The sequence below is a fragment of the Diabrotica undecimpunctata genome, chromosome 2 (assembly GCF_040954645.1).
Source record: "Diabrotica undecimpunctata isolate CICGRU chromosome 2, icDiaUnde3, whole genome shotgun sequence".
Lineage (NCBI taxonomy): Eukaryota > Metazoa > Arthropoda > Insecta > Coleoptera > Chrysomelidae > Diabrotica > Diabrotica undecimpunctata.
The window spans coordinates 84614883-84636563 of NC_092804.1; the positions used below are offsets into that span (position 1 = coordinate 84614883).

At 33.6% G+C, this 21681-nt stretch overlaps 1 protein-coding gene across 2 annotated transcripts in view; it reads right to left on the reverse strand.

Annotated features, from left to right (window-relative positions):
• Positions 1 to 21681, reverse strand: part of LOC140434713 (uncharacterized) — a 402091-nt gene that overhangs the window by 299843 nt on the left and 80567 nt on the right. The window lies entirely within an intron of this gene.

A 21681-nucleotide genomic window follows, 5' to 3' on the forward strand; every position in this document is an offset into this window, starting at 1 on the left:
ATAATGATCTCACTGGCTTGATAACGTTTCGTTCGCGTATATCTAATTTTTCGATTTGCGTACAAGTTATCGTGTACCTAGACACAGCGAAAATAAAAACTAAATTTGTTAACTGGTCTCAATTGTTAAATTTAATATACTGTTTTCATGTAGATTACTTTTAAAGTTTTAACTTTAGTTTAATCAGAGGCTCAGGAAAGAGAAAAGTACAAGTATAAACACAATAACGTTTCTCTTTTTAAGAGAGAATAACCAGTTTAATTTTCAATTTGAATATTTCCATCACCCAAACCCCTCTTCCTAGTGGGTATTTAATACCCTTCTTTTTATTAATCAAAGCATCGTTCTACCTTGTCTACAAAATATTTTTATTTTCTCCTACTTTTACCAGATACATACTTTATGCTTGTATTTTCGCATTACTTTAAACTTCAAAGCCAAAAACTTTTATATGATTCACAAGCCAGTTTCCCTATCGAATTCTACCATATGGATTGGATTGCTTTAAAAATATAAATAGAGCTCCATAACCTCAAAAAAGTTTGATTTTATGTGTAATTATTTTATTATCAATTTCTAAGTTGTCAATCAGAAGTAAGCTTTACTAGAAAAAAAAACTAGATTAATTAATTTACTTAGATAAATATAATTCAGACACCACTACATAATTCAATCTAAGATTAGATAAAATGTTTACTAAATATATACTAGCTAAAATATTATATACTAGCTGTACACTTCGCGCGTTGCTACGCTACCAACTAAAATAAATTTGAAGGAAAGACTTTACACAAATATTCAACCCTTTTTGAGCCATTTTACTGATTTTGTTCATTTCGAAAAAATTGTAGCATTGCAGCCTTTCGTTTCAATTCTATAAGTGCTGAGATATGCAATATTTCTTGTTTTCCTTCTGGTGCGTAAACGAATAAATCAAAATTTTTTCCAACGCGTGAGCAGGCCACATAGAGCTGCCCATATGACAATGCCAAATTGAATCCACACTCTTTCAACGATTGTCCTTGTACTTTGTACAAGAACTGTAAACGTTTGAATTCAAATGGCATACCTGTCGGGATCATTGGGATAGGTGGCAACTATACGTCTTCACCTTTGAATTTTTCAGTCAAAATTGTTGCCTCGATAACATTGTTCATCATTTTCTTGACTGAGAGTCTGGTGTTACGTTGCAAAGTCGTGGTGGATTTAAGTTTCGAAGAAAAATGATTGGTACGCAAATTTTCAATGTAAGAACGTGCGGAGCATGCCTGTCAAATCAAGCGAATTCAAAAATTCAGTTTAATAGTTGACAACTTCGTCTTGATACACCACAGCATCGATTGACTTACATGTTCTCGTTTCGCCGGGTATTCGATTATGAATGGTGAAGTTGATGGTATTGGCATCAATATGTTTGGCCGCTAATGTAGCACGCGTACTGAGCCAATGATTATTTTTGTAGTTCTATGCAATGTTTGGGAAAACTTTTTGCACCAATTTGTCCATGCTTTCTGTGATCTTACAGAAGTTTGCTCTCAAGGTGATACATTGTGTAAAGTCATCAATTTATATTCGCCCATATCCAACATCCATTAATTGTTTTGCAAAATTTCCAGCCGATGAATCCCGTTGTAGTTGTACATACATGTTGGTGTTCACAGTCAATTTCTGACAATGACGCAATAAAACTGATAATTTGAGACATGCATTAACTTCATCGTGATATATCCGGCAGTGTTTGTCAAAAATTACCGGACAATATAATGAGTGCGCCACCGAAGATCCGTGCGTTTTCTCTCAAATCTCGCAGTGTACGATCAAGCGCTTCCAATGCTTTCTTCTTCAACGTTTTGTGAGACATTGTACATTTGTCATGTTTGAAGTACTTCCATTCCAGAGTTTTTGCTGATATTGCATGATGGTGCCTTAGTCTTATGCAGTCTGATGGTGCCTTAGTCTCTTAGTTTCAATGCTGAAGCTGTTCGGCCACCATCCAAAATAGTTGCCGCAATTCCGCATGATGCAATGGCCAGTGCAATATTTTGTGATCGTATGGTTGCCAAAATTAGTGAAGGAAGGAAAGTCTTGCCTATACCACCGGGCGCATCTATAAAAATAATTCACCGCTTTGTTCTGTGATTGCACGCATAATTCTGTCATACACAATGCGTTAATGCGTTGTTCTGAAACCAACTACGGAAGATTTGTCTCAATAAATGTCCCCAGTTCATCGGAATCAAAATGTGTTTCTCGTTGCAAATCACGATCGAAAAGGTAGTTCGTTTGTCGGTTTGGAGCAGGCATTTCCAGTTGCACCAGTGCCTTGTTAGCTACTGCCAAACGTATGTCTTCAATCAAAATCAATGTCTTATTATACACGTTTGGTGTCAATTGAAGATAGGATAGAATAGAATATCTTTACTCATGCAGTTCTTGTATTTTTCCCAAAAATCTTTTGGATTAGATGGGAAGCAGGTTGTCAATATTATGGCAAATAATGTGCGTATTCGCTGTGGTTGAGCAGTATTCGATGCATCAGCGAGTACAGTGTCCCAATGTGGCATCATTCGCAAGAAGATTTAGTTCCTGTCGAGCTTGACGATAAGTAGCGCACATCTGACCGTTGACTGTTCTTAAATCTTGGAAGGATGTCGGTCCATGTACATTGATTAACAGCAATCGCAGATAGAAGCATTCTATACAGACGACCCATTGCGCCACTGGAATACAATTTGGGATGTCCGTCAACTACTTTACGTTGTTTGCGACGTTGAAACTTTTTAGCCGATGCATTTCATGTGTAGAATTTCGGTACTTCTGAATAAAGTAGAGTCTTTGCACAATGAGTAAAATGCAGTTAAAGTTGTTGCCGGTGGAACCAATGGTCTTGCACGTACATTATCTGCTGTGAGGTACACGCGCTGTCCATTCTCGAGATGCACCGCCAAGTGTACTACTGTTGAAACGATAAGATGCGCCATACTGCTTCATTGCTGATAATGTAGCGTTCAAGTTGGTATTGGTTGATTTCATCGAGCGGTGCGCCCACATTTCCTGTCCTGTCCTGCCCACATTTCCCTCCGAAGACTGTCACATCGCTTCCTTTGTTGACATATTTGCAAATGTATTTGACCGACTTTAGTGAATTGTAACACTCAACATTAATGTGTGCTTTGAAGGTCTTTGAGAGCAACAGTGAATAGGGCACAACCCAACGATTATCGACTTCGACATCAACGTTTTTTACTTGCAGAACGATGGATTTGAAGCCATCCTCAACTGATCGTCGAGGATACAGTGGGTATCTGTCATTGCCAGTGATGGTATCAGAAACCATTTATTTTGGGTATCGTTTCGTGCATTTCCCATCAGAAATGTATGTTTATTAACTGATAAGTGATAAACACAAATATGAAATTATGAGATAAAAAAGTCAAACATTTATACATTATTTGGTAATAGAAGTGATAATAAAAATAAATAACACTAGCGGACCAACTCGACATCGAGTTTTTTAAATGAAATTTTTATTTTGGGAGAAAAATTAAGTAAAAATATTTTTATCAATAACTCAAAAACTATAAATGATAATTTCGTGAACTTACATTTTTGAACTCTACGTTGAATTCTCTATTGATTTGACTAATAAAAACGAAACCGGAAGTCGACCTCAAAACCGGAATGCAATTTTTAGTTCATGAAATGTCGACATGGATATCATTTAGCAGTTAATTTTGCATGCTGATCACGAATCCGGTGTCAGATTTGCTCTATCTTGACGTTTTATGCGCGTTTCGGGTCACTTCCGGTGTAGAATCGCAACCAGAAGTACATATTTAGATTCGTCTCGACGAGACCTTTCGATCCATATATACATTGTGGGGTCTAAAACTTAAAGTAAATTTTAACTTCCGGTCATCTCAAAACCGGAAGTGAATTTTTGTACCAAAAGTATATCTTGACAATCTCATACGTAATACTAATAATATTCCGAAAAAATATTTTAATTATCTAATATGGTTTTTGAGTAAAGTGGTGGACAAGAAAAGGGCTTAGCGTTTTAGTATATAAGATTAAAAAACATTAAAGCAAGTGAGTATTTCTGATTACTAGATCTGGTAGCTAATATTCGAAATCAAACATCCTAATATTTTACGTGAGAAAAAGAGTCTATTAAGTCTTAATAGTCTATTAGCAATGCTGCACCCACGAGAGAATCAACTTAAACTGTTGTAAAATATTTGCATTCATAGCCGATGGTCGATGTTTTGCCATTTAGGTATCTAGTCTAAACACCAGTAATCATGAGTTTTAACAAATACAATAAAATTATTAATATCAGAATTTTACTACGTGAGAAATATTCAAATGAAGATCTTTGAGACATCTTGCCCTATTGTTAAAATTTATATCCTACCTACTACCTGACCTGAAAGTTTGTAAAACGTTTTAGTTAAGGGTATAAAATAGGGTGTAAATATTATTCAAATTATCAAAGACTCGCCGAAACATATTGTTTAGAGATTATTTCATTTCTATAGTATAGTATACTGACAGAGCATTTTATTATTCCACCTTCGGCGAAACCTTAGGCTTTGTTTTGGCCGAAGCCGCATTTTGGCCGAAGATTTAAATATTGGCAGAAGGTGGCCGAAGCCGATTAATCGGTCGGTCTCTACATCCAGGAGCGTGTCTCTCCAAAACGACCATAGGCGCGAACGTATGTCATCGCATCTTGTACTTATTCCTTAGACTACCCGTGAATGTAGACGGTAATATGACCATTCTTCCCAATTCGTTTGGATTCACGTTACCATCATTAACGATTATGTCTCGTAAATGGATGTACTCATCGTCGGAACGCAACTCGGTTTGATTCAATCGAATATATATATATATATATATATATATATATATATATATATATATATATATATATATATATTGTTATGATATGTAAAATCGAGAAAAATATTGGTTTGTTTAAAAATATTTCAAAGTTCAAAAACATTAAAATAATTCAGATAAGTAGGATAATATCCAACAAACATTTCGGAGAAGGAAAGTTATTAAATCCTTGGATTTCCTGTACTAAACATAGTGTAAGCTTTGCATAAATTATTTCTTTGTTATACTTGAGTGACCCGCATAAGTTTAAGTGAAAGCCACAGACAATTGAACGGGGTTTTTCAAAATACATTAATGCAGTGATTAAAGACAATAGAAGGGATTATAGAAAGTGGTTTTTGTTAGTTTTTAAGAATTATAGAAAAATATTATTTGTAAATAAGTTTTAGGAAATTTATAAGTATAGGTAAAAATTTGTTTGTTATCGAAATGAAAAAATGGGGGAATTGTGACGAGTTGTGATTGGCGGAGATTGAAAAAGGTGGGATAAGTATGTAGGAAAAAGTTTAGCGAGATTGAGGAGAGAGAAAAGATATAGTCAGTTGATTTTCCAAGTCTGTAGGAGGAACAGGGATTGTTCTCTGGTGGTTCGCAAGAAGTAGCAAGCAGTAGTGTTGAATGTTAGTGAGTTTTTGTGGAGTTAGTGTATCTGACAGAAGCTGAAGCAGAAAAATATTGTAAGTCATATTTTCCTACTTATATTCCAAGAGTCACTGTTCAGGCCAACGAGAGATTCAGTTTATCGTAAAGAGAAGATATTCCAAGAGTCATTTTTCACTCAGGCCAACGAGAGATTCAGTTTATCGAGAGGAGAAAGGCTATCATAATTTGAATGATTGTTGCTTTTGAAGGAGATCATTAAGGACGATATACTTGCAACAATCTGTTGTAAGATTGCTGATTACATAGGGAGCGGTTGAGAGGAGATAATACAGTCTACAAGGAACAAGGATCTGGACCACTCATCATCAGAGAGAGATATTTTTGTTTTCTGCAGTTTTTTTTTATTGATAACACAATTTTTACACGTAATTTAGAAAGGATATAAATATTTTGATTAGGAGAGTTAGAATAGTTTGGGATTTTGAGTTTTCAATTAATATTGTTTGTACCATTAATTTTGATTGTTCACGTACGGAGAACAAAATTTTGAGAATCCTTATATGAGATTTGTTTATTGAAAATTTTTGAGTGTGAATTATTTCATTATTTTTATTTCAATATATAGTGTTAGATCATATGTGTTTTTTATTATTCCGGTATTCTTTGGACCTTACCTTTCACATGTAATAGCATAGATATTGAAGCACGAATTTAACCCTGAGATAAAAGAATTAAAAATTGTGATAGAGTCATAATCATATCATTTAAATAATTTTAATTAATCAAAAAAATTAATTAGCTAATTATTGCTTGGCGCACCAAGACTTTAAATATCACAATAACTGGCTTCCAAAACGTGGGGCTTGAAAATATCGCAGCTTTACATTTGAAGGAAGGGAAAGAGATCTGGAATAAGTACAGGTGATCCAGAGATAAAAACATATAACATTGAGGGAATTTGAATTTGAAAGTATTTTGACAATTTTTCCAGGGAATATAAATTTGATTTATTGATTGATCGTAGTTAGTGGATATTTACTGCTATTGAATTATTTGATTTTATTTTCTTTACCAATCGTACATTTGATATTTATTTTGAATTATTTGAATTTTACTGATTGCATATTCGATATTTGTCGTGAAAATTGAATACATTTGGGGAGAAATATTGTCGTGTTCTGAAACATATAGAGTGTTGTAAAATTTCACATTTGGCGGGGACAAAAACAATAACAAAAAGTAACAACATGTCTGTCACAAGGAGACAAAGTAAAATGCAGGAAAGGAAGGAGGATAACAGAGAAGATGAAACAATTTTGGAAGAAGTATCGGATAATGAAGGAAATGTGACAATAGTTGAGGAGAGAAAAGAACTATCAGGAATAGATAAAATATTACAACTAATGCAACTCCAGTCACAAAAAATGGATGAAACATCACTAAAAATGGATAGAAATCAACAAGGAACATCACTAAAAATGGAAGAAAACCAACGGGAAACAAAACAAACAATGAGCAATATAGAGCAGCGTCTGGAAAACTATGAACAGGAAATTAGAGGATGTGTTGAGGGCATAAAGAAAGAACTGATACAACAAATAGAAGAGATTAATGAAATTAAAAATGATATGAAAGAACAAGAAATGAGAATTAAAGATAATTTGGAGGAATTAGAAAGCAAACTTGAAAATGTAATGAAAGATAGTAAGACGGTCCAGAAAAAGGAATTAGAACAGTTAGAAGAAAAATTTGAAATGGCGCTACAAGAAGACAGGAAGGAAGTAGAAAGAAGATTAAAGCAAAATGAAAAACAAATGGCAGAAATTGAACTAAGAGGGGTAGAGAGAAAAGAAGTTATCATCCATGGAACAAGCGAGGCGAAAATACAATTTGGCGGGGATATTCGGAAAACACACCCAGTACCGTTTGTTAAAAATTTGAAAACCAAATTACAACATATTAGATATTTTGACGATTGCAAAGAAACAATTAGAAACCATTTGAAAGAAGGAGCAGCGTTATGGTATGAAAGCAAGGAAGATGAGTTTGAAAATAAATTTCTCAACTATTTCTGGGGGAAAAATAAACAGAGAGAAATCAACCAAGAGCTACAGAATGGAAAATATCACGAAAAAATGGGAATATCTGAAGAAAGATATGCTTTGCAGATATATAACAATTCAAAATATCTAGAATACAAATATTCTACCGAACAGCTGGTAGAAATGATCAGCAGACATTTTGAGGAAACGTTGGAAGATCACGTGATTTTGAGAAACTATCAAGATATTGATAGTTTGTGCCAATTCCTTCAATTAAAAGAAGCGAAAAGAAAAGAAATGAGAAATAGAAGACAACATGACCAATATAATGGACCGGAAAGAAGGTATTCATCAAATTATGACCAGAGAAACCGACATCCCAGATCAACAAACGAATATAGGCCGAGAAATTACAATAATTACAATAGACAACAAAATTACGATAACCGGAATGATACACAAAATAGAACAAATGAAAATCACAACAGGAATAGAGATGCACAAAATTCTCCGAATAGGAATACGAACGAACAAAGGGACGATAGAAATAATCAGAGATTCCAACGACAAAACAGAAGAGAGATGAATCATGTAGCAATAGAAAAAGAGGAAGAAGAAGTATTCAATGAATCCAGACAGGATTTTCAATAAGGCATCCACTAAACAAAAGTAAAAAACTCTCCGGTATATTTTGTCACCCGAGAGAGTTTATACAGTTGGCGGGAAACGAAAAACAAAATTCTAATTCCAGTCTAATTTTTTTAGATGCATTTATAAAACATAAAGCGATTAAAATTCTGATTGATTCTGGATCGGAAATTTCGTTAATCAATAAAAAACTAGTAAAAGAATTAAATATGGACAGATTTGTGTATAAGATTCCGAGGGTGGCTTTAGTGGGTGCAAATAATAAAAAATTGACGACAGTAAACGAAGGTTTAGGAGTACGGATCAGAGTGGGAGACCAATTCTATATTATGCAATATGTGGTGATCGAAGATCTAAATCATGATATGATAGCGGGAATTGATGAATTGAGTGAAAAACATATCACCATCAATTTTTCGGAAAATCAACTGGAAATCAGAGCAGAACCAGACAACATAGAAGAAGAAAAGGAAACAGACAGGAGAAAATTTTCTGAAAGGATAAATGGACAAGAAAAACATAAAGAAATCAATATGACGGTAGAGGATAAATCGAAAGCTCAAGAAAAAAATCAATCCGAAGAGGAAAAGAGAATAAAAAAAAAGAAGAAGAGTTCGAAAAGAAAGCAGAAAAAAAAGGAAGTTATAAGCAGAAAAATGGAAGGAGCCGAAACATGGTGCTCGGAATACCAGATAGAAATTAAAGATAAAGAAAAAATAGAAGAAGAAATAACGGAAGAGGACAGAGAAGAAATGGCAATTATGGACGAGAATCCAGAATTTTGTGAAGAAGTAACACGGACAGTGAACACATGTGAACAAACTGAGGATGAAAGAAAAATAATATGTGGAGAAAACATGGAGAAGGAAATAGAGAAGATTTTAGAAAATTATGGAGATCTTATTAATGAAGAAAGCCGAGTGGCTAAAAATTATGAACATTCTTTTAAAGTTAAAAACTTAGAAAATTTTAAATCGAAAACATATCCAATCCCGTATAAATACAGGCAAAGCGTCGGACAGGAAATTGAAAATATGATCAAAGACAAGGTGATCGAAAGATGTGACTCTCCATATATCAACCCGATAGTATGCGTAAAAAAATCAAATGGTGATTTGCGATTATGTTTAGATGCAAGAAACATTAATTCGCACACAATCGCGCAATACGAAGCGCCTTTGAACATAGAAGCCATTTTTGGACGAATCACAGGATCACACATTTTCTCCAAAATCGATTTGAAACACAGTTTTTGGTTAATACCTTTGGCAGAAAAGTGTCGAAATTATACCGCTTTTTCTATCGACGGAGTGGTGTACCGATTTAGGGTAGTACCATTTCGACTACAAAGTGCATGCGCTGCTTTGGTTCGCGCATTACACACAATTTTAAATAGGCATGGAGAATTTGTTGTACATTACATAGATGATTTATTAATTTTCTCACCGGATATAACAAGCCATCTACGACATATTCATACTGTTCTCGAAGAACTTGATCAAGCCGGATTAAAATTAAATATTCAAAAGTGTCAGTTTTTCCAAAAAGAGGTATTGTATTTAGGATTCAAATTAGACACAAAAGGGATTAGTCTTGCAGAAGATAGAATCGAAGTCATAAACAACTACCCTAGGCCAACCAATTTAAAAACTTTGCGGGGATTTTTAGGAATGGTAAACTATTTCAAAAAGCTGATACCAGACCTCAGTACAAAAGAAATACCGCTAATAGCATTACTTAAGAAAAATGTCAGATGGAAATGGGGAACGGAACAAGAAATCGCTTTCAAAAATTTAAAAGGAGCGTTTTCCACAGCTGTAAGAGTGCACCACCCAAGATATGAGCAACCTTTCATTCTCAGGACCGATGCTTCCATAAAAAAATTTGCAGGGGTGTTATCACAGATACAAGACGATATAGAGGTGCCAATATGTTTTGTTTCCCGTGTAACCAAAACGTATGAGAGAAAATACAGCGTTACTGAATTAGAGTTTGCCAGTGTGTTATTTTGTGTAAACAAATTACGTTTTTACCTACTTGGGGCAAGATTCACCATTGAAACGAACCACGCAGCGTTGATACACATAATGAAAAATAGGTTGGTAAATAATAGAATTCATAGGGGCATTCTTTTACTCCAAGAATATGATTTTGAATTTAAATATATCAAAGGAACGGACAATATTTTGGCTGATGCGTTGACGAGAGATGAACAATTCCGCAAAGAGGATCACAAAACTCTCCACGTAGGCATGAACATAATGAGAGAAGAAGCAGGCTTATTTTCGTTGGCCAAAATCAGGGAAAATCAGGAAGAATTGAATGAAAGAGAAAAGCAAAGGGCTGAACAAGAAAATAACCTATATTTTAAGAGGGTCGATGGTAAAGAACTCTATGTAATCACGGAGCAAATGGCAAAAGAAGTTTTTTTAAAGTTACACTGTGACAACGGACATATTGGAAGTAGAAAGGTGTGGCTTATGTTCAGGGAGAACTACATTTGTCGACAGGACTATACAATAGCCAAGGAGGTGACTCGAAATTGTGTGACATGCCAAAAGTGTAAAAGTAGGAACTTTAAAAATGAAAACGTCACAAAAAACGTCGTAGCTCGGAAGAAACTGGATATTGTTGCTATTGATATGTTGAGCGATTTGATACCAACAACTCAAAGGAATAAACACATATTAGTTATGGTGGATCTTTTCTCAAAATATGTTAAATTGTACGCATGCAGAACCACAAAAGGAATTGAAATACTTAGGAAGATAGACAATTTTATAGAAACGGTGGGAAGACCAGACAATATTTTATTGGACAATGCGACATATTTTAGGAACGAACGTTTTAAAAGGGAATTAAGAGAGAGAGGCATCGATACAAAATTTATAAGCATCCGTCATCCACAGAGCAACCCATCGGAGCGTTTTATACAAGAAGTCACAAAATTTCTACGAATTGCCGCGGAAGAACATCATCGACATTGGGACAGAAAAGTGTTTGAGATCGAGACCTATTTGAATTGTGCTCCAAATACGGTTACCAAAGAGACGCCTTTATATATAATGAAAGGAACAATGCCTACAAGACCGTGGGAAGACACCGCCCCCAAACAATACGAAGAAGTGATCGAATTGGTTCAAAGAAGATTGAGACGAAGTGGAGAGAAATATCTCCAAAGACAAGAGAGAACCCGAAGAAGAAGGCCGATCAAATTCCAGAAAGGAGATAAAGTCTTAGTGAAGGCACTGAGGGTGTCGAATTTACAAAATGGTATTTGTGCTAAATTGATGCCGATATTTGAAGGTCCATATAGGGTCAATACGGAAAATGGGGTAAATAGTTATGAATTAGCGCACATAGAGACAGGAAATATACGGGGTATATTTAACATTCACGACATCTATCAATATCATGAATAGATTTTAATAACATAGTGAAATAATTTGATCCTAGAAAACTTTTGTCATTTTTAAAATTTAACAAAGAGTTTTCGGCAGATCAAATGGCGGGGATTTGTTATGATATGTAAAATCGAGAAAAATATTGGTTTGTTTAAAAATATTTCAAAGTTCAAAAACATTAAAATAATTCAGATAAGTAGGATAATATCCAACAAACATTTCGGAGAAGGAAAGTTATTAAATCCTTGGATTTCCTGTACTAAACATAGTGTAAGCTTTGCATAAATTATTTCTTTGTTATACTTGAGTGACCCGCATAAGTTTAAGTGAAAGCCACAGACAATTGAACGGGGTTTTTCAAAATACATTAATGCAGTGATTAAAGACAATAGAAGGGATTATAGAAAGTGGTTTTTGTTAGTTTTTAAGAATTATAGAAAAATATTATTTGTAAATAAGTTTTAGGAAATTTATAAGTATAGGTAAAAATTTGTTTGTTATCGAAATGAAAAAATGGGGGAATTGTGACGAGTTGTGATTGGCGGAGATTGAAAAAGGTGGGATAAGTATGTAGGAAAAAGTTTAGCGAGATTGAGGAGAGAGAAAAGATATAGTCAGTTGATTTTCCAAGTCTGTAGGAGGAACAGGGATTGTTCTCTGGTGGTTCGCAAGAAGTAGCAAGCAGTAGTGTTGAATGTTAGTGAGTTTTTGTGGAGTTAGTGTATCTGACAGAAGCTGAAGCAGAAAAATATTGTAAGTCATATTTTCCTACTTATATTCCAAGAGTCACTGTTCAGGCCAACGAGAGATTCAGTTTATCGAGAGGAGAAAGGCTATCATAATTTGAATGATTGTTGCTTTTGAAGGAGATCATTAAGGACGATATACTTGCAACAATCTGTTGTAAGATTGCTGATTACATAGGGAGCGGTTGAGAGGAGATAATACAGTCTACAAGGAACAAGGATCTGGACCACTCATCATCAGAGAGAGATATTTTTGTTTTCTGCAGTTTTTTTTTATTGATAACACAATTTTTACACGTAATTTAGAAAGGATATAAATATTTTGATTAGGAGAGTTAGAATAGTTTGGGATTTTGAGTTTTCAATTAATATTGTTTGTACCATTAATTTTGATTGTTCACGTACGGAGAACAAAATTTTGAGAATCCTTATATGAGATTTGTTTATTGAAAATTTTTGAGTGTGAATTATTTCATTATTTTTATTTCAATATATAGTGTTAGATCATATGTGTTTTTTATTATTCCGGTATTCTCTGGACCTTACCTTTCACATGTAATAGCATAGATATTGAAGCACGAATTTAACCCTGAGATAAAAGAATTAAAAATTGTGATAGAGTCATAATCATATCATTTAAATAATTTTAATTAATCAAAAAAATTAATTAGCTAATTATTGCTTGGCGCACCAAGACTTTAAATATCACAATAATATATATATATATATATATATATATATATATATATATATATATATATATATATATATATAAATATATATATATATATATATATATATATATATATATATATATATATATATTGTTATGATATGTAAAATCGAGAAAAATATTGGTTTGTTTAAAAATATTTCAAAGTTCAAAAACATTAAAATAATTCAGATAAGTAGGATAATATCCAACAAACATTTCGAAGAAGGAAAATTATTAAATTCTTGGATTACCTGTACTAAACAAAATGTAAGCTATACATAAATTATTTCTTTGTTATACTTGAGTGACCCGCATAATTTTAAGTGAAATCCAAAGACAATTGAAACGGGTTTTCCAAAATACATTAATGCAGTGATTAGAGACAAATAGAAGAGATTTTAGAAAGAGGTTTTTGTTAGTTTTTAAGAATTATAGAAAATATTATTTGTAAATAAGTTTTAGGAAATTTTATAATTATAGGTAAAAATTTGTTTGTTATCGAAATGAAAAAATGGGGGAATTGTGACGAGTTTTGATTGGCGGAGATTGAAAAAGGTGGGATAAGTATGTAGGAAAAAGTTTAGCGAGATTGAGGAGAGAGAACAGAGAATCAGTTGGTTTTCCAAGTCTGTAAGACGAACAGTGATTGTTCTCTGGTGGTTCCCAAGAAGTAGCAAGCAGTAGTGTTGAATGTTAGTGAGTTTTTGTGGAGTTAGTGTATCTGACAGAAGCTGAAGAAGCAAAATATTGTAAGTCATATTTTCCTACTTATATTCCAAGAGTCACTGTTCAGGCCAACGAGAGATTCAGTTTATCGTAAAGAGAAGATATTCCAAGAGTCATTTTTCACTCGGGCCAACGAGAGATTCCGTTTATCGAGAGGAGAAAGGCTATCATAATTTGAATGATTGTTGCTTTTGAAGGAGATCATTAAGCACGATATACTGGCAACAATCTGTTGTAAGATTGCTGATTACATAGGGAGCGGTTGAGAGGAGATAATACAGTCTACAAGGAACAAGGATTTGGACCACTCATCATCAGAGAGAGATATTTTTTGTTTTTCTGCAGTTTTTTCTTTTATTGATAACACAATTTTTACACGTAATTTAGAAAGGATATAAATATTTTGATTAGGAGAGTTAGAATAGTTTGGGATTTTGAGATTTCAATTAATATTGTTTGTACCATTAATTTTGATTGTTCACGTACGGAGAACAAAATTTTGAGAATCCTTATATGAGATTTGTTTATTGAAAACTTTTGAGTGTGAATTATTTCATTATTTTTATTTCAATATATAGTGTTAGATCATATGTGTTTTTTATTATTCCGGTATTCTCTGGACCTTACCTTTCACATGTAATAGCATAGATATTGAAGCACGAATTTAACCCTGAGATAAAAGAATTAAAAATTGTGATAATCACGAGTCATAATCATATCATTTAAATAATTTTAATTAATAAAAAATTAATTAGCTAATTATTGCTTGGCGCACCAAGACTTTAAATATCACAATAATTGCCCTCTCCTCAATGGAGGTTGGCTACTACAATTTTAAAATCTTCTCTATCTTCAGCTGTTCTTATTAGCTGTTCAAAATTTAGCCCTGTCCATTGTCGGATGTTTCTGAGCCACGATAGTCTTTTCCTTCCTAGGCCTCTCTTTCCCTCGATTTTTCCTTTCACTATAAGTTGGGCATATTGGTACTTATTATTTCTCAGTATGTGGCCTAGGTATGATGTTTTTCTAACTTTTACTGTGTTAAAAAGTTCTCTTTCCTTGCCTATTCTATGCAGCACTTCTTCGTTTGAGGTATGCGATGTCCATGAAATTTTGAGCATTCTCCGGTAGATCCACATTTCAAAGGCCTCCAATTTATTTACGGTTGATGTTTTTAGGGTCCACGTTTCAACTGCATATAGAAGAGTCGACCAGACGTAGCAATTTTGATAAACGTAGTCGAATTTCGAGTTTTATTCGAGAATCACAAAGCAGTTTTTTTATTTTTTCGAAAGATTTTCTGGCCTGTTCTATTCTCGATCTTATTTCGATATTTCGATTTCTCGATATATATATATATATATATATACATATGTATATATATATATATATATATATATATATATATATATATATATATTGTTATGGATCAGTTTATCGATCAGAAATAGAATAAAGAGTTTTTTTTATTATTTTAATATACCGCGGGCATATAAGTTAAAATACAACCCTGTACTTATTTGTAATAGACCATAAGAGAAAACATTGTTCCGTGAAAGACTGAGTAAATAGTGAAAGGACAATGGAACCCGTATAATTATAGATTTAAGGAATAAACTCTGTAATTGTATTTTGCGGTGGACATTTTTCGAAAGTAAATAAGAATTAGATTTAGATATGAGATAACAAGAATTTGGAAACTTATTTCTGTTGAAAAAGGTAAAATTGTTAATGGTTTCTGAAAAGTAATTTGAGTGAAAGTAGTTTATTTGTTTTAAATATCATGTTGGAAATTTTCTAAATCGAAAATAAGTGGGAAAGATGAATGCTTATGATTGGTTAAAAAGGAATGGTGGAAATGAGAGAGTTGAGAAGGTTGTCTGGAGAGATTGAAAAGATTATTATGTTACCGGCAGACCAGAAGAGAAGACGTGTTTTCGTGTAGTCAAGCTGAGAGCAGATCAAAATCGAGAAGATTAATACCTCTTTTGAGTCTGCATAGTCCACGAGATATAATTGAGAAAGAAGGAGAATTTGTGAGTAAAGAGTACCGGACAAAAGAGGATTGGGCTTGTGTTTTTTCGGAGGAGTAGTTTGCTGGTATGCGGTTTGGATCGATGCTGAGAACGGGAAAGATTTGATGGTAGCCGGACATAATCAATCAAGGAAAGAACTGTGGTTTGATCGAGAGGAGACATCATTGGTGTAAAAAAATAAAGGTCAGTCAAATAATTTGAATGAAAGAAAAATCTAAGATATTCTAAAGATAAAATCAAATATAAGCATACGAACTAAGATTCCAAGTTTCAAAGAGTTATTTTTTTGTGAATAAATTATATTTTTATATGGTCATTTTTTTTAGTAGATATTATTATAAAACAGATCAATAGATAGTTTGTAATTCAAATTAAATTTAGAGTATAGGAGTTTGTTGGGAAAGATAATTGCCCACAAAAGTTATTTATTAATATTCATCGTATTGCTTATTGAAAATAAATAATAATTTGTGTGAATATTTATGTTGTTTTAATGTTAGTTCCATTTCCTGTTCTATCCCGATTATGAGCAACTAGGAGATACTGAACCCACTAGAAGAGATATATAAAGTAAACTGATTGAAGTAAAATTAAAAAGGCACCCTGAGAAATTTTAATAGTAATTGATTTGTATGACTCTGCATAAATTAGTGAATTAATTAATTAAATAATTGGATTAATTAAATTAGTGTTAATTAATAATAAAACATCATAAAGCAGATCACAACAACATGGCGAGCCAACGTGGGGTTTAAAAGTATCTCTAGTTGTGAATTTGAAGGATCAGAAACGGAAAACAGGTGATTGAGAGAACTTATTTGCCCGTCGGAAAGAATTTTGATATATTTATTTGAAAATTTATGAAATATTATTTGAGTTATTTTATCTAGGTACAATTTTACATTTATTCTATTTTTGATTGATTTAATTTTTTGATGAATTTAAAATTTATGTGATAAATTGATAATATTTGGGGAGAAATATTTGTCGTGTTCTGCAACATAGAGAGTGTTGTAAAATTTCACATTTGGCGGGGACAAAAAAAACAGTAACAAAAAGAAACAACATGTCGACCACAAGGAGTCAAAGCAAAATGCAAGAAAGAAACGAGGATAACAGATTAGAAGAAACAATTGTTGAAGAAGGATCGGATAATGAAGGAAATGCTAGAATAATGGAGGAAAGAAAAGAAACAGGGATGTTAGAAAAATTATTAGCAATGATGCAAATACAGACACAAACAATGAATGACACATCAAAGAAAATGGATAGAAATCAACAAGAAACAAAACAAACAATGAGCAATATAGAACAGCGTCTGAAAAACTATGAACAGGAAATTAAAGGATGTGTTGAGGGGATAAAGAAAGAACTGATACAACAAATAGAAGATATTAATGAAATTAAAAATGATATGAAAGAACAAGAAATGAGAATTAAAGATAATTTGGAGGAATTAGAAAGCAAATTTGAAAATGTAATGAAAGAAGACAAGAAAGAAATAGAAAAATAAATTGAGGATATCAGAAAACAACGAGAGACGGGAGACAGGAGAGAAGTACTCATCCAAAGTCCGGGTGATATAAAAATACATTTTGGCGGGGACGTAAAAAAAATTTCACCCAGTAATTTTCATCAACAATTTAAAAAAGAAAGTACGACATATCGGTAATTTCGAAACAGCAAAGGAAACGATAAGGAACCATCTTAAAGATGAGGCAAGTTTATGGTTTGATAGCAAAGAAGAAGAATTGCAAAATTGGCAAACATTTGAACAAAAATTTCTGAATTATTTCTGGGGGAAAATACAACAGATAGAGATAAACAAGGAATTACAAAATGGGAGATACCAGGATAGTATAGGTATATCAGAAAAAACATATGCCCTACAACTATACAACAATGCAAGACACTTACATTACAACTATTCGTCCGAACAGCTAGTGGAACTAATAGCCAGACATTTTGAAGATACCTTAGAAGATCACATAACTCTACAAAACTACAAAGATATTGACAGTTTATGTCAATTCTTACAAATACGAGAAGCAAAATTAAGAGAAAGAAAAATGAGGAGAACGCAAGAAAATTATAGACAACGAGAAAATCAAGACTATAGAGATAGAGGACAAAACTTTAGGAGAGAGTACACAAGAAGAGAATTTGTCCCGAGGAGGGAAAACGAAAGTAGAGACAACGGAAGAGTAAACTATGAACAAAGAAATCGGCAATGGAACGAAAACATATATCGAGAGAACCAGAATAGAAACAACACTCGCACATATCAGGAAAACCGAAATAATAATAGAACGAATGAACCGGAAAATCGCGGAAACCGATACGGGTCCGAGAGACCAAGAGAAAATAGAAGAGCGGTCAACAACACACATAGAGGAATATGAGGATGAGAGACAAAGGGACAGAAGTAGAAGCGAACAAGAACAGCAAGCGTCTTTTCACGAAGGCGCTCACTAAAGACAAAGAAATAAACAGGAATTTTTTGTCACCCGAAGGAATTTATTAAATTGGCAGAAAATAAGGACAAAATAAGTGGAACAAATCTGAAATTTGTAGATGGATTTATCAACGAGACACCGATTAAAATTATGATTGATACTGGATCGGAAATTACACTGATCAACAGAAAACTAATAGAGGAAGTTAATTTAACGAATTTGATTTACAAAATTCCCCAGGTAAATTTAGTGGGCGCAAATAAACGGACTTTGGCAACGATAAATGAAGGAATGCGAATAAAAGTACGATTGGATAAGAAATTTTATGCACTACAATGTGTTGTGATGCCAAACATGTCGCATGATATGATCGTAGGAGTGGATGAATTGGCAGAAAAACATGTGGTGATAGATTTCAAAAATAACACGATGAAAATCACAGAGGAAAAAGAAGAAGAACAGGACAGTAAGGAAATGGAAAAGAAAAATGAGAAACGGAAAAATGATTTAGACAAAGAACAAACGGTGGAAATGAATTTGGCAATGAAGCAAGGACAGAGAAGAAAGAGGAGATTGGCAAAAGAAAGTGAAAAGTGGGTTTCCTCAAAAGAAGAGATGAGCCCAGAAGAAGAAAAAGAAGAAAGATTAACAAAAGAAGACGAAAAAGGTACAATTGAAACAGTGGTATTTGAAGAAGTCTGCGAAATGGAGGAGGCAGAATACAAAATAAATGTGTGTAAAGAAATTGAGGAAACAGAGAGAAAATTGATATGTGGAGAAGAAAAGGAAAAGGAATTGCGTGTAATATTGAGAAAGTATGAAGATTTAATAAATGAAGAAAACAGAGTAGTCAAAAAGTATGAACATTCATTTGAGGTTAAAGACTTAGGAAATTTTCGATCGAAAACTTATTCGATCCCATATAAATACCGACAGGAGGTGAAAGGAGAAATTAACAAAATGTTAGAAGATCAAATCATAGAGAGATGTGACTCGCCGTACATCAACCCAATCGTGATTGTGAAAAAAAGCAGTGGAGAATTGAGGCTCTGTTTGGATGCCCGGAATATAAATCAACACACGGTATCTCAATATGAATCACCTCTCAACATCGAAGCTATTTTTGGGAGAATTACGGGAACACACATGTTTTCTAAAATTGATTTGAAACATAGTTTTTGGTTAATACCGTTAGCAGAAAGATGTAGAAATTACACCGCTTTCTCAATCGATGGTATTGTATACCGATTTAAAGTAGTACCTTTTGGATTACAAAGTGCGTGTGCAGCATTGGTAAGAGCTCTCCATAAAATATTAAATAAATATAAAGATTTCATAGTGCACTACATCGACGACTTACTCATATTTTTTCACCAGATACATCAAGTCATTTGGAACACATAAAGATTATTTTGGGAGAATTGGACAAGGCCGGATTAAAACTGAATATTGAAAAATGTCAATTTTTTCAAAAAGAAGTGATATATTTGGGATTTAAATTGGACACACAAACAGTTAGTTTAGCCGAGGACCGGGTAAAACTCATAGATGAATACCCAAGACCAACGAATTTAAAAACATTGAGAGGTTTTCTCGGGACGATCAACTATTTTAAAAAACTAATTCCTGATTTAAGCCAGAAGGAAATTCCTCTGATCAAATTATTGAAGAAGGGTGTTAAATGGAATTGGAAAGAAGAACAAGAGAAAGCTTTTCAAATTTAAAAAAGAGGAATTCTCGAAAAGAACCAAAATATATCATCCCATGTACAATTTGCCTTTCATACTACGAACTGATGCATCCATACAAAAATTTGCGGGAGTTTTGTCGCAAATACAAAACAATCAAGAAGTGCCGATTTGTTTTATTTCCCGGGTGACAAAAACACACGAAAGAAAATACAGTGTGACTGAACTAGAGTTTGCTAGCGTACTTTTCTGTGTAAATAAATTAAGATTTTATCTGTTGGGAGCAAAATTCACAATCGAAACTGATGCAGCTTTGGTACATATAATGAAAAATCGTCTGGTTAACAATCGTATACATAGAGGCATTTTGTTACTACAGGAGTATGACTTTGAGTTTCGATATATAAAAGGAAAAGACAACATTATAGCCGACGCTCTCACAAGGGATGAAGACTCGGGGAAAAAGGAAGTAATTGCTTTTCATGTAGGACTGAACATTTTGACACAAGAGGAAGGTGTATTTTCGTTAAACGAAATTAGAACAAATCAAGAAGACCTGGAAGAAAGAGAAAAAAGAAGAGCGGAGAGGGAAAACGGTATATTTTTCAAACGAATTGATGGAAAGGAACTATACGTGATAACACAGACATTGGCAGAAAGGATCATACAGAAATTACACGAGGACAATGGACATATCGGCAGCAGGAAGGTTTGGCTGGTTTTTCGCGAAAACTATATATGCCGAAAAGATTACCGGATTGCAAAAGAAGTTATCCAAAGATGTGAAACATGTCAAAAATATAAAAGCAGAAATTTCCGAAATGAAAATGTGGCTAAAAATATTGTATCCCACCAAAAATTAGACATTGTAGCAATAGATATGTTAAGTGATCTGATAATGACCACGCAGAGGAACAAACATATTTTGGTGATGGTAGATATTTTTTCGAAATATGTAAAGCTATACACATGCCGTACGACAAAGGGGGAAGAACTTATGAGAAAGATAGACAATTTTATAGCCACCGTAGGAACACCAAGGAAAATTCTTTTAGACAATGCTACGTATTTCCGGAGTGACCGATTCAAGAGACAGTTGCAAGACAGGGGAATAGGGACAAATTTTGCCAGTATCCGACATCCTAAAAGTATATAAAAGACTCTACTGAAAAAATCAGTAGAGTCCTAAGAAAACATAAAATAGAGACAATATTCAACACGGATAAGAAAATTTCTAATATGCTTAACTCCGCAAAAACCAAAATCCCACTAGAAAACCAAGGAGTGTACAAGATTCCCTGTGGAGACTGCGACAAATCCTACATCGGACAGACTAATCGAAGAATTCAAGTAAGACGAGAAGAACATCGAAACGCTATTGCAAAGCAAGAAAAGACATCTTCCCTTGCACAACATGCCCTAACAACAGGACACACAATCGATCTAGAACAGACAACAATGCTAGCGAACATCGAACACAAAACCAAGCGAATAATCAGGGAAGCCATAGAAATAGAAAAATATCCAAATAACCTAAACACTCGAGATGATGCCCAAAGACTACCAACAACATGGAAACCAGCTCTGCAAAGAACCGTCCAAAAAAATTCAACTTCAGTTAACGCACAGAAAAAACAAACAGCGAGACCGCCAGACAAGGCCCCGCCCACTCGCACACAGGCAGGATCAATCACAAGAGCCCGCGCGCC